Source organism: Chaetodon trifascialis, chromosome 18 (genome assembly GCF_039877785.1).
Source record: "Chaetodon trifascialis isolate fChaTrf1 chromosome 18, fChaTrf1.hap1, whole genome shotgun sequence".
NCBI lineage: Eukaryota > Metazoa > Chordata > Actinopteri > Chaetodontiformes > Chaetodontidae > Chaetodon > Chaetodon trifascialis.
The window spans coordinates 1,641,468-1,655,861 of record NC_092073.1 but is presented as its reverse complement, the minus strand read 5'-3'; positions in this window follow the sequence as shown (position 1 = coordinate 1,655,861).

Sequence of the window (14,394 nt, the reverse complement as noted above, 5' to 3'; positions counted from 1 at the left end):
GAGTGCGCACATGCATGCTCTCAGCTCAACAGACACACACGCATTGAGACAGAGAAAACCAGCAACTTTCTGCCCCTGCATTGGTCTGACAACAAGGCTAATGCTACTTTGCACACGTCTCACACACACACACACACACACACACACACACACACACACACACACACACACACACACACGCGCGCGCTCTCAGTGCAACACACACGCATTCAGACTGGGGAAAACAGCTACTTTCTGCCTCTGCATTGGTCTGACCACAAGGCTAATGCTAATAAAACAGTAGGTCATATCACAAAAAAACACAGACCGTCATCGCTGTAAGGACTTTCTGAACAAATCGGTGTTAGAAAATCAGGGTTAGAAAATCTTTGTACCGCAGTCAATGAAGAGCGGAGACAGACGTGGCCGCACTTAGAGGCTGCTAATTCATAATTTGTAAGTGTCTCTGAGTTTTTGAGCACATTGTGAGAGACAGAACAAGTTTATCTACAAATGTGGAAAAAATAATGCGTGTGGAGTATAAATTATGGCTGGGAGGAGTGTGGAAAGACAAAAAATCTGGGCGTTTTTTCGGCTCTCTCCCACTCTGACCGATGACGTCACGCACTCTAGCGCGAACATTCCATCCAATACCCATTGAAAGCTCCAAATTTCCCTCAAAATGATCACGGTCATTGAACAGTGATAGATCAAAAACCACATGACCTATCAAAACATGGAGAAATACACCAATACACAAGACTTGTGTCTACAGTTTAAAGTTTAAATGGAGTCTCTAGGTGAAAGTAGGACGGAGCAGCAGGCAGTAGAAAAAGTCCCATGATTTGTCAGTTTTTTGACCTCCTCCCATTCATTCCTTATGGGAAATTTATCGCAGTTTTTCATGACTTACGTCGCTATTGCATAGCTGTAGGGGCAGTAGGCCTCAGTGCGATTGCCCCGTGGCCCTAATAATAATAATAAAGAAGAAGAAACACGCAGAAGAACAAGAGTGTTCAGTGCTCAGTACTGTATCACTAATAATAAGATGAAGAAGAAGAAACACGCAGAAGAACAAGAGTGCTCAGTGCTTTGCCCCTGCTGTGTTCAGTGCTCAGCACTGTATCACTAATAAGGCGAAGCTAGGGGCAATAGGCCTCAGTGCGATTGCCCTGTGGCCCTAATAATTTCACCTCAGACATACACATCAAGTGATATTTAACGCATTGGTGAATTCACAATTCTACGTGTCAAACTGGTTTGCAAAACAGCGGTCCCCAACCTTTTTTACGCCACGGACCGGTTTCACATAAAGCAATAATTTGCCAGACCGGCATAGAAACGAATAAAAACTAATTATCAAAAATACAACTCAGTATTACCCTGAATGTAGTTGGAATTAGTGGGAGCCCTGCGCTTGTTTCTCTTCAACGAGAAGGCTTCATTGCCTCATTTGCGAGGCTCGGTGTGTGATGATCCAAACACCTTTGTTTTTTTACTCATTTTTGCTTGTGGGCTTACTTTTTTACTACCGCATCACATGACCGAGACGAGCGGTTTGACATGTGTACAGAGGCACAGGCGGATGCACCTGGTTTTCAAAATAAAACTTCTTTCAGACTCTGATGATCAATAAAATATTTTTTGTTCAGCCTCGGCCCAGCACCAAGTGGCCCGGTGGTTGGGGACCACTGTTTCAAAACACATTACAAACATAATTATCCTCTCAGTACATCAGGATTCAACGTTTGTGAGTTTGTGACAAGTCTGCCGTGACAAACAATTCATACCATGGTGCTGCTTCCAGTTCTTTTTCCCCACTGTTTTTCCATTTGTTCTTTGATTCTGGGACACTCCATCTGTGGCTCAGTTATGTGACATTTGATGGCAGCTACATTGATGGAGGAGACTCCTAAGCTGAAAAGGGAGCCGATGAAAAGAAGCTGCAGTTAGCAGTCCCCCTATGAACCGTTTTTGTCTTGTTGTTAACCTTGTTCCAGTGAGTATCAGCCCAAGAAGTTAGTTAAATTAAGTCTAATCAGCATTAAAGTGACATGAATATGATAATGAACAAATTTCCGGAAGTGTTAATCATATTGGCCGTGGACATTTCTCCTACATACCATCTCCTGGTTAAACATGCTGACTATCTTCTTTGGTAGTCAAATGTCTTGGCTGTTCCTTTAGAAAGATCCCCAAACCCAGTTCTGGCTCAGTGATCTCAATGTGCACTGGGTTGTCAGGTTGAGTTCTAGCAGAGAGCAGAAGTGTATTTGTAACCTGTTGGATCACACCGACTTGTGTCATATTTGGGTGTCAACTAGAGCAAATTAGAATAGCAGTAAGCATTGATGAGAAAAAAATGTTCAAACTGAAACTATGAAACTACAGACTGAAATATTTGATAATGTGCTGCATAATGCAACATTTACACATTTGCACAGTCCTGGCAAATATTGAACATATTATCTATAGTAGATCCATACTCACAAACAGTGTGTGTGTGTGTGTGTGTGTGTGTGTGTGCGCACGCGCGTGTGTGTGTGTGCGTGTGCATGTGTAAATAGTATGTGTGCATGTATGTGCGTGTGTGTGGGAGGTGTTGAGGACATTAATTGCCTTAGGAAAAAACCTGTTCAGGTGTCTAGTTGTCCTGGTGTCAATGTAGCTGAACCTGTGGCTAGATGGAATATTTCTGAAGAGCAAGGGAGTCTATTGTGATTGGTCTGCCACTGTCCTACTGGCCTGCTGTCTGGCTCTGGCATCATGCAGCACACATGTCCTGTGAGCTGCCCAGCTGTTCGCATGAAGCCTTCCAGTCTGTGTTTGGTGGGGGCAGAGGATACGGGGTACTACACAATGATGGAGGATGTGAGGACACTCCCAATGGTGTCTCTGTAGAATTGGGTGTGAACTTTTGGGAAGATGTTCATCTTCAGGAGCAGTCTGAGGAAGAACTTCTTTGATTATGTGTGTGTGTGTGTGTATGTGTGTGTATTATTATTATTGTTTATTTGAAATGAAGTTCACGATAATTAATTGACGTGATTTATGTTGTAGAGCTGCACGGTGGCGCAGCAGGTAGTGCGCGTGCCTCACAGCAAGAAGGTCACAGGTTCGATTCCCGGGTCGGGCCTTTCTGTGTGAAGTTTGCATGTTCTTCCCGTGCATGCGTGGGTTCTCTCCGGGCACTCTGGCGACCAGTCCAGGGTGTACCCCGCCTCTCGCCCGTTGACAGCCGAGGCCCCCCCTGCGACCCTGAAAGGGTTAAGCGGCATAGAAAATGGATGGATGGATGGATTTATGTTGCTTAGTTTGAAAGCAGTTGAAAGACCTATTATACACTATTTACATTATTTATTATTTAAATGCGTGTAGATCCGTTACTTATTGATAGTAATTTGAGTCTAGCCAACAGAAGATGTTTTATTTTGAAATACAGGAAGTAATGTGAGGAGCGTTTGAGCTAGCATATGATGTTATGAACACAAGACTCCAGCCGCAACGGCCTGTTTTGTTTGCCCTTTTCTACAACTTTCTCCTTGGTAAACTGCAGCATGTGGAGAGTAAAATGTTCCGTTTGACAAAAGAAGTGCCTTGGTCATCATTTGAAGCCTCCACTACATAGCATTTTGGTGCTGAAACTGAAAATGTTTTGAAGTTGGAAGCTAATGCTAGCTAATGCTAGCAGCAGACATGGCTGAGCACTTCGAGCAGATGAAACGGAAGCAGGACGATATGCAGCTCTACAACAAAGCTGTTAACTCATGTTGAAGAGGAGGTGAGCAACGATGTGCCCGACTGTGATAAACTCTGTGAAATGCTGTCAGTATTGTTGAACAAAGTAAGTTTACTGGACTTAGACAAAGGAATTGAGGATGAAACGCCGACCGACAAATTGGAGATGGAGATTGCTACTACCCAGGACTACCAGGACCGCATTCTCACACTGAGAGCCCAGGCCACCAGGCTCATTCAGACAATACGGGACTCTGTGAGTGGGCGGGTGAGCAATGCAAGTTCGAACCCAGTTTCACCAACAAGTAAACAGACTGTTAAACTGCCTAAGCTGGTGATACAGAAATACAGTGGAGAAATAAGCCAGTGGCAAGAATTCTGGTCCCATCATGAAACAGCTATTCATGACAATGATGCCCTATGCAAGAGGGAAAAATTCACTTACCTGAGATCCTATCTAACTGGAGCAGCAACAAGAGCTATCGCGGGACTTAGCATGACTGATAGTAATTATGATGCAGCAGTGGAACTGCTTCAGAACCATTTAGGGAGAAAAGACATTGTAATCAGTGCACATATGTCCAAACTACTGAACTTGACTCCTGTGAAAAAATCATCAGATGTTGCAGCCCTCAGGCATCTGTATGATGAATGTGAAATTCAAATTCGCAGTCTAGAATCCATGGGGGTTCACAGTGACACCTGTGATTGCCTGCTATACCCAGTACTACTCCAGCTCATACCAGAAGACATAGCGCTGGCCTACACATGCAAGTCAGACCCCAGTGGTGAATGGAAAGTGCCTGAGCTCATCCTGTTCCTGCAAAATGAGGTCCAAAGCAGAGAGCGAGAACTTCAACTTACCAGACCCTGTAACACACAAGGGTATATTCCGCCGAATAATAGATCATTTAGTAAGCCAGCACCCCTTTATGAAAACAAACCTAAAAAATGGAATTTGCCCTCAGCAACTGCACTGCACACAGCGAGTAATGACCTCAGACCTGCATATATTCTGATAGTGGTAACCACAAAACCAGAACATTGCCCTGAACACTCTGTGTCAGCTCACAAAGAAAAATTAAGAAATCTCAGAAGATGCTATGTGTGCCTAGGCCCAAAACACATAGCGAAATTCTGTAGAGTTGAAGGTGGTCGCAGACATCACTAGTCAGTTTGGGAACGAGCTCAAGTTAAGTCAAACATGGACAATGGCAGCACAGTGGCTGTTGTGTCATCTGTGTCCAGCACAGCAGAACTGAAAGTTAACATGCAAAATACAGTGCTTCTCCAGACAGTGAAAGCGTCGACAGAGGGCCCAGCAGGGAGAAGAATCGTATGTTGTCTGTTAGATGGAGGCAGCCAGAAAAGCTTCATTCATGAAGGTGTGGTGAAAGCCTTAAGACTACCAGTGGTAAGGCAAGAGATGCTGCATCTACACACCTTTGGATCTACAGCTCCTGTGACAGCACAGCGCAACATTGTGAAAGTACCACTGGAGAATGTGTGGAATACACAGCAGAAACTTGAGATTGAAGCAGTGGAAACTCCCCACGTGTGCATCGCTGTGATAAAGATTCCTGGCGAACCCATCCAAGAAGAGCTAAAGAGAAAAGGTCTGCAGCTTGCTGACTTTCCACTAGAAGGTGCTGATGATCCAGAACTGTCAGTGCTAATAGGAGCTGACTTTTACTGGAGAGTGGTGTCTGGCAAAGGCCAAAGAATAACAGAATCACTAGTAGCTGTAGAAAGCAGCTTAGGATAGGCTTTGCAGGGCTAGTTTCAACTTCTAGTGTACCTGATGCCACTTGTATGCATATCAGTCTAGAAGAAGACACCCAGATCTCAATACAGTTACATGCCTTTTGGGAGGTGGAGTCATTTGGCATTGTCAATAAGAAAACCCAGAGCCCAGAAGAAACTGAGGCTCTTCTGAACTTTGAGTTGCCATGGTGACCAGACAAACCAACACTCCCAGACAAATTCAGAGTTGCTAAAGGGCGATTTGAAGGTCTCAAAAGGAGACTAAAAATGTAACTTTGTACTCATGGTACAATGATACCATATAGGATTACCTGCAGCAAGGCATCTGTGAGGATGCACCTGAGAATGCTTCAGCAGCTGAACAACCAGAGACTGTGAAGTACTACATGCCACATCATGCTGTTCTGTGAGAAGATAAAGTAACAACAAAACTGAGAGTAGTATTTGATGCATCATCGCACGAGGAGGAGTTCCCCCTCCCTAAATGACTGTTTACTGTCAGGGCCAAACCTTAACCCAAACCTGCTAGATGTGCTAATTGGATTCAGAATACCCCAGATAGCCTTTACTGCAGACATTACTAAAGCTTTCTTGCAGATAGCCCTAGCAGAGAAAGATATGTATGAAAAACAGTATGAAAGTGAACATCCAAGGGCTGTGGAGGCGCTGAGAGAGTCACTCTACGTGGATGATTTCATGTCTAGCTCAAGTAATGTGAATGAAGCTCTTTCTGTTTCCACGACAGCAAAAGAGATCCTGTCCCACGCCTGCATGAACCTTTGCCAATGGATGAAACGTGCTACAGACATCAGCTCGTATCTTTCTCATATCATCCTCAAGTCGCTGAACATGGAGAAAAATCAGCTTAAGATGTGGACAGATTCAATGATTGTTTTCCATTGGATACGCAGTGCAGCACAAAAATGGAAGCCATTTGTGTCAAGTGAGTGAAATACAAGGTCTCACAAATTCAGAACAGTGGTCCCACTGCAGTGGTAACAACAACCCTGCTGATTTACCCACCAGAGGCCAGAGTTTCGAGAACCTTATCCAAAACCAGCTGTGGTGGAGTGGCCCTCCTCCACTTGCATCAACTGATGAAACAGAGAGCATTGATGAGGACTGTGTTGCTGATGAGAGTGAGAACTCAGCTTAGGTCTAAGTTTCAGGCAGCAGTACAGCTCACCAGCACTGAACAAGTTGAACCCCTGTTAGACCTGGAAAGGTACAGTAGGTTAAAAACAGTGTTGAGAATAACTGCATGGGTGAAAGAATTCATAGCTAATCCCAGCTCCAGTCAAAGGCTTCAGGGAGAGCTAACTTCTGAGGAGCTCAAGGTAGGGGTCCCAAGGCTGGTTCCACTGTAACAAATGATTTATTTTTTTTTTTTATTTGATGTCACTCTTGACAATATTGTCCCTTTGTGTTATCGTCCATTGTGTGGTTCATTGTCCATGCATCATTTCAATAAGGCACACTAGTATGATCTTCCCTCCATCTCAGTCAGTTCCACCACACCCCAACCCAGATGAACATTTCTGTTTGTTCAACTGCATCAGCATCTGTGTTATTCCTATTTCTACTATTACATTCTGTTCACTACACCTTACAGGTACTCCTAATTTACTGAGTAACAACAATTATAATACTCTGTTTACATAACACTTAACACATTGCATTGGGGAATATTCATCAACTTAAAACACATTGTCCGTTTCAATCAAACTCACAAAATGGAGGTTTCTTAACTTGAACTTCAGCTTAATACATTTCTGTAGTGAACTTATCCAAAACTATTATTTACAGGCTACAAGTAGAAATACAGCTATACAAACCATCCATCAGGTATTCAGGGCCATCAACATTGAAAATATTGCTGTAACTGTTCACACTCGCCAACAATGTGCTCCACTTCATAACACGGTAATTGCCATTAATTTTTTTCCTACTAACGTCGCTGTTCGCAACTCTACACTTAACTCTAAACAAAATTAACATTCAAACTCATCAACACACTAATCACACAGGCGACACAAAATTCAGTTTTAGGAGATAATTCCACCCTTTTCATGGCTTTCACAGGGTACTGACCTGCAAACACAGATGAAGTTATCAAGAGGAATGAAGAGCCGAACCACCTGCTTTCTTCCTAAATTTCCTGTGGCGGGAAAACGGAGGTGTCCACCTTAGGAAACTGGACGCGGAACCACCCAAGCTAATTGGTTCTGCCTCTCTGCTCCCCAAGACCTTCATCTCACAGTATCTTTGAAATTAATTACTTTACGTCTAAACCCGCAATACTGAAATACTATTTGCTTGTTAAAAATAATAATAACAAAAATAAAGTGCTCACAAATAATTACAATAATAATATGAAAATAATAATTTTCCACAAAAGTGATTACACTTTGAGTATATCACACTCACTGCAGCAGAACTGTACTGGGTGATGACACAGGAGCAAGATTTTAGCCAAGAAATCTCCCAGCTGAAATCTGGTCAAACATTAAGAGAGATTCCAAAATCAAGGACGTGAAGCCATTCTTCGACGAAAATGACATTGTCAGTGTAGGAGGCAGGTTACAACACTCTGATTTTAGTTTCAGGGAGCAACACCCATACGTGCTACCTACAAATCACAGATACTCTGAGCTGCTAGTTCAACACTGCCATGAGAGAGTGATGCATTCTGGAGTCAGGGATACTCTAGTTCAAATGAGCAAGAGATACTGGGTTTTAAAGGGGAGGCAGCTAGTCAAGCAGGTGGTATCACATTGTTACATCTGCAGGAGGCTAAAGGTGAAACCAGTTCAGCAAGTTACAGCTCCATTACCTAGAGACAGAGTTGTAAAGTCCCCACCCTTTGAAGTTACTGGGGTAGATTTTGCAGTTCCCCTGTATGTTAAATCTAGTGGACAGCCCAAGAAGGGCTTCATTGCACTTTTCACATGTGCTGTCACAAGAGCAGTACATTTAGAGTTAGTCTCAGATCAGACTACTGAAAGCTTTCTATTAGCTTTAAGGAAAATTATTGCAAGGCGAGGACTGTTTAAAGTTATTTACTCAGACAATGCCAAAACATTCAAAAGAGCAGACCAAGATCCAAAGGAACTGTGGAAGTCATTCAGAGGATCAGAGCTTACAGAGTTTGTCACAGACAAGGGGATCACCTGGAAGTTTATTGCTGAGAGAGCTGCTTGGTGGGGCGGCTTCTGGGAGAGACTTGTTAGATCTGTAAAAACATGCTTAAAGAGGATCCTGGGGAAGGCTTCATTGAAGTTTGAGGAACTGACAACCATGCTTGCAGAGGTAGAGGCTGTGTTAAACTCCACCCTTACAGAAAAACCACATGAATGCCACATGTGCAAATCACATGTGGTCACGTGATTATATGGACATGTGATTTTGCACATGTGAAATTTAACATGTGAAAACAGGTTAACACATTTTTCATGGTGTAATGTGTGAAACCCATGTAAATTCCTATGTAAAACCCATGTGATCTCATGTGAAACTCATGTTATTACAGGTGTAACTCATATAAACTCCCATGTGCAACCAATTCAAATACCCATGTGAAACCCATGTGATCACATGTGAAACCTATGTTATTACATGTGTAACCCATATAAACTCCCATGTGAGACTGATTAAAATAGCCATGTGAAACCCATGTTATTACATGTGAAACTCATGTTTTTACATGTGTAACCCCTATAAACTCCCATGTGAAACCAATTCAAATACCCATGTGAAACCAAATGGGTTTCAAAATAGTCTTAGTGCTTACATTTTCTATACAAAATTTAAACCAACAAAACACAAATCTAAACTAGGAATGCAAGCAGTCTTGGATGTGCCTGGCAGATGTCGTCTAAGAGGAAAATGAGGGTGCACGATATGATCTGTCCATCCATACAAAGGCAGACTTCAAACCAGTGTTTAATATTCAGTTTAATAATTTTATCAGAAATAAAGTCCATCCATCCATCCATTTTCTCCCGCTTATCCGGGGCTGGGTCGCGGGGGGAGCAGTCTGAGCAAGGACGCCCAGACTTCCCTCTCCCCGGACACTTCCCCCAGCTCTTCCGGGGGGATCTCGAGGCGTTCCCAGGCCAGCCGAGTGACATAGTCACCCCGGCATGTCCTGGGTCTTCCCCGGGGCCTCCTCCCGGTGGGACATGCCTGGAACACTTCCCTAGGGAGGCGTCCAGGGGGCATCCAATAGAGATGCCCGAGCCACCTCAGCTGACTCCTTTTGATGTGGAGAAGCAGAGACTCTACTCTGAGCTCCTCCTGGGTGACAGAGCTCATCGCCCTATCTCTAAGAGAGCGTCCCGCCACCCTGCGGAGGAAACTCATTTCAGCCGCTTGTATCCGGGACCTCGTTCTTTCGGTCATGACCCAAAGTTCATGACCATAGGTGAGGGTAGGAACGTAGATTGACCGGTAAATCGAGAGCTTCGCCTTTCGGCTCAGCTTCTTCTTCACCACGACAGACCGGTACAGCGGCCTCATTACTGCAGCCACTGCACCGATCCGCCTGTCAATCTCACACTCCATCCTTCCCTCACTCGTGAACAGGATCCAAAGATACTTAAACTCCTCCACTTGAGGCAGGAACTCTCACCCAATCTGAAGGGAGCAATCCTCCTTTTTCCGGCCGAGAACCATGGCCTCGGACTTGGAGGTGCTGACTCTCATCCCAGCTGCTTCACACTCGGCTGCGAACAGCCCCAGTGCATGCTGAAGGTCCTGGCTCGAGGGAGCCAACAAGACAACATCATCCGCAAAAAGCAGAGACAAAATCTGGCGGCTCCCGAACCGAACCCCCTCCGGCCCCCCGCTGTGCCTAGAAATTCTGTCCATAAAAATGATGAACAGAACCGGTGACAAAGGGCAGCCCTGCCGGAGTCCAACATGCACCGGGAACAGGTCTGACTTACTGCCGGCAATGCGGACCAAGCTCCTGCTCCTGTTGTACGGGGACTGTACAGGCCTCAATAGAGGGCCTCCAACCCTATACTCCCGGAGCACCTCCCACAGAATGACGCGAGGGACACGGTATGCCTTCTCCAAGTCCACAAAGCATATGTGGACTGGTTGGGCAAACTCCCATGAACCCTCAAGCTCCCTGTGGAGGGTATAGAGCTGGTCCAGTGTTCCACGGCCAGGACGAAAACCGCATTGTTCCTCCTGAATCCGAGGTTTGACTATCGGCCGGATTCTCTTCTCCAGTACCCTGGAATAGACTTTCCCAGGGAGGCTGAGGAGTGTGATCCCCCGATAGTTGGATCACACCCTCCGGTCTCCCTTTTTAAAAAGAGGGACCACCACCCCAGTCTGCCAGTCCAGAGGCACTGTCCACGTCTGCCACGCGATGTTGCAGAGGCGTGTCAACCAAGACAAACCTACAACATCCAGAGACTTGAGGTACTCAGGGCGGATCTCATCCACCCCCGGTGCTCTGCCACAGAGGAGCTTGCGAACTACCTCAGTGACTTCAGCCCCGGTGATGGATGAATCGACCTCCAAGTCCCCAGTCTCTGCTTCCTCTATGAAAGACATGACAGTGGGATTGAGGAGATCCTCGAAGTATTCCTTCCACCACCCGACAATATCCCCAGTCGAGGTCAACAGCTTCCCATCTCCACTGTAAACAGTGTTGACAGAAAGCTGCTTCCCCTTCCTGAGGCGCCAAATGGTTTGCCAGAATTTCCTCAAGGCCGACCGGTAGTCCTCCTCCATGGCCTCCCCGAACTCCTCCCAGACCCGAGTTTTTGCTTCTACAACTGCCTGAGCTGCCGCTTGGCCTACCGGTACCCGTCAGCTGCCTCAGGAGTCCTATGCGCCAGCCAGGCCCGATAGGACTCCTTCTTCAGCTTGACAGCATCCCTTACTTCCGGTGTCCACCACTGGGTTCGGGGGTTGCTGCCACGACAGGCACCACCGATTTTATGGCCACAGCTACGGATGCAGTCAGAATCTGTCGAAGCTCTCCCGGAGGTGGGAGTTGAAAACCTGCCAGCGAATCCAACTCACCACCAGGTGGTGATCAGTTCACAACTCAGCCCCTCTTTACCTGAGTGTCCAAGACATACCGCCGAAGGTAAGATGACTACAAAGTCAATCATTGACCTCCGGCGTAGGGTGTCCTGGTGCCACGTGCACTGATGGACACCCTTATGCTTGACATGTTCGTCATGGACAAACTGTGACTAGCACAGAAATCCAATAACAGAACACCACTGCGGATGGTGGGACTACGGGAAGGTGGGCCCACGTCGCTCCTTCGGGCTGTGCCCGGCCGGGTCCCGTGGGCAAGACCCAGCCACCAGGAGCACGCCTGCGAGCCCCAACCCCAGGCCTGGCTCCAGGGTGGGGCCCCAGTGACGCCAATCCGGGCAACGTATGCTTCCTTGATTTTTTCTCTTTCATAAGGGGCTTTTGAACCGCTCTTAGTCCGACCCGTCACCTAGAATCTGTTTGCCTTGAGAGACCCTACCAGGGGCATTAAGCCCCGGACAACATAGCCTCTAGGATCATTCGGGTGCTCAAACTCCTCCACCACGATAAGGTGTCGGTTTAAGGAGGAGAGAAATATTAGTATGTTAAGAGAAATATAAGTGATACAAATACTGTTCATTTGCAAACATGCAATGAAATGTGAGAACAGAACTGTCCATAAAAAGGATCTAAATGCCCCTAAAAAATGTCTTCTCGGGAAAGGGTGTGTGTGTATTGTGTGTTTGTGTTGTCTTGGTCCTCTGGGTATCCTCCAGCAGGCTCCCTGTTTTGGGATTGAAAGACAAAATCAAAGATTAGGGCAGTACAAACACCAGTCTATTCTATCAAAGTAAATGTTAATTTCTTTTCTATCTGGATTACAGGATTGGTTCTGTTATTTTATTTTAAGGGATGACTGGTCTATGTAGTCAAATATATAAACAAGCACAGATCCTGTGCAGACCCACAGCAGGCCCCTCAGACGCCATCCAAAACTGGATTCTACGAGTCAAAGTATCATCAACAGTATCATATACAGTATATAGGTAATAGGTTACCCTGTTTCCCTCTCAGCTCATTTCCTGGTGTCCTTTAATTTTTGTGCCACGCAGGCTTTGATTTCAGTGTGTCCGATGGCTCCGTGAACTTTTTTGACATGGTCTGTCAGAAATGAAATGCTACTAAATTTACTCGGGGTTCACCAATTAATTCATGCTGTGTAAGATAGGTGTCAATGAGGATGCTAATGAAAATAATTGAAAAAGAGCAACACTTTTGTGTGTTAACAAGCTGATACAATAGCATTTTGTCCAACCCAAACAATATTCAGGCATGCTTACCAATCACTAGCTTCACTTTGCCTTTGTCAAGGCTCTCTCTTTTCTCCCCTATAATCCCCTTTTTTCCTGTGATGGAGCACGTCGCCATCTCTTCCGCAGTGAAGATGGAGTCCATCACAGTCCTGCTTCTTGTAGCCATCACACCTTTGAGCCTAATCCAAGGTGGTTCGATTCATTAAATCCATTACAGACTCATTCTGCAAAGATGAAGAAATATTAGAATACATCCATGTACTCCCAGAATGCAAAAAAGTCCAGTTCTCAAAGGTGTGGCATTGGCATGGGTGCTAGTGAGAAAAAAAGATATGACTGAACTTTTTTTTTTACTGAGGTTCAGGTGGTGTGGCGAAGCTTATGTTTGCATCCCACATGTGCAATGTGTAGGTGTAAGGCCTAAATTAGCAGCTAGCTATTACTAAGTTTCTAATAAGCAGTCTTAAAAATATAGGAATTATTTGAAATCATCATTTTGGCACAAATAGTCTATGTAGTATTACTGCGTGGTGACGAATGAGTGTGTGCTCAGTCTATTCAAAACAGGGTTAGAATTTATTTATATTTTAAATATAACTAAATGTTGTTTCTAGAGCAGCAACAGTAACGTTTACAACAGCAAAGTTAAAAGTTAAAACAGCATATTTAGATAACGCAAAGCCTCGTTGTAAACATGTAATATGTAAATGTGTGGATTGAAGGGCATCGTATATTTCACTATGAACTCTGCTGTCGCCGGGGTCATTTCACAGTGTCGTTTTGAATGTCATTCAAAAGGAGTTCTGCTCTCTAACATTTCTGTCAAGACGGGCTTTTAGCGATGCAATCGTCACACATGGCCTTGTGATACTTTTTAAAGCTACAGTAGAAAGGGTCATTCTACACAATACGTGACTGTCAAAGCAGGTCCAGACAACCGCCGTACTGTTCCTCTTTGACACTAAAGTCACCTCTGGTTTGTTGGTGTTCAGTTCTGGGGTGGAGGGGAGCTGACAAATAGCGTGCCATCACCAAACATTAATTAGAAGAAATGAAAAGACAGCACAATTTAAGTATAGATGATCACTTCATTGCGGGGCTGCATGGTGGCACAGCAGGTAGTGCACGTGCCTCACAGCAAGAAGGTCGCAGGTTCAGGTCGGCCCTTTCTGTGTGAAGTTTGCATGTTCTTCCCGTGCATGCGTGGGTTCTCTCCGGGCACTCCGGCTTCCTCCCACAGACCAAAAACATGCTCATTAGGTTGATAGGTTGATTGGTGACTCTAAATTGCCCCTAGGTGTGACTGTGAGTGTGAATGGTTGTGTGTTTGTGCCCTGCGATCGGCTGGTGACCGGTCCAGGGTGTACCCTGCCTCTCGCCCGTTGACAGCCAAGATAGGCTCCGGCCCCCCCACGACCCTGAAAGGGATAAGCGGCATAGAAAATGGATGGATGGACGATTAATTCATTGCTTAAAAGAGGATTTGGACAGGCCAAATATAATGAATGTATGGGAAACACTGCATGGTCCACAAATGAAATCACTTCTCCTGACTATGCAAGTCGGGCGGCTGCTAGAAGGCACCGGGTGGCTG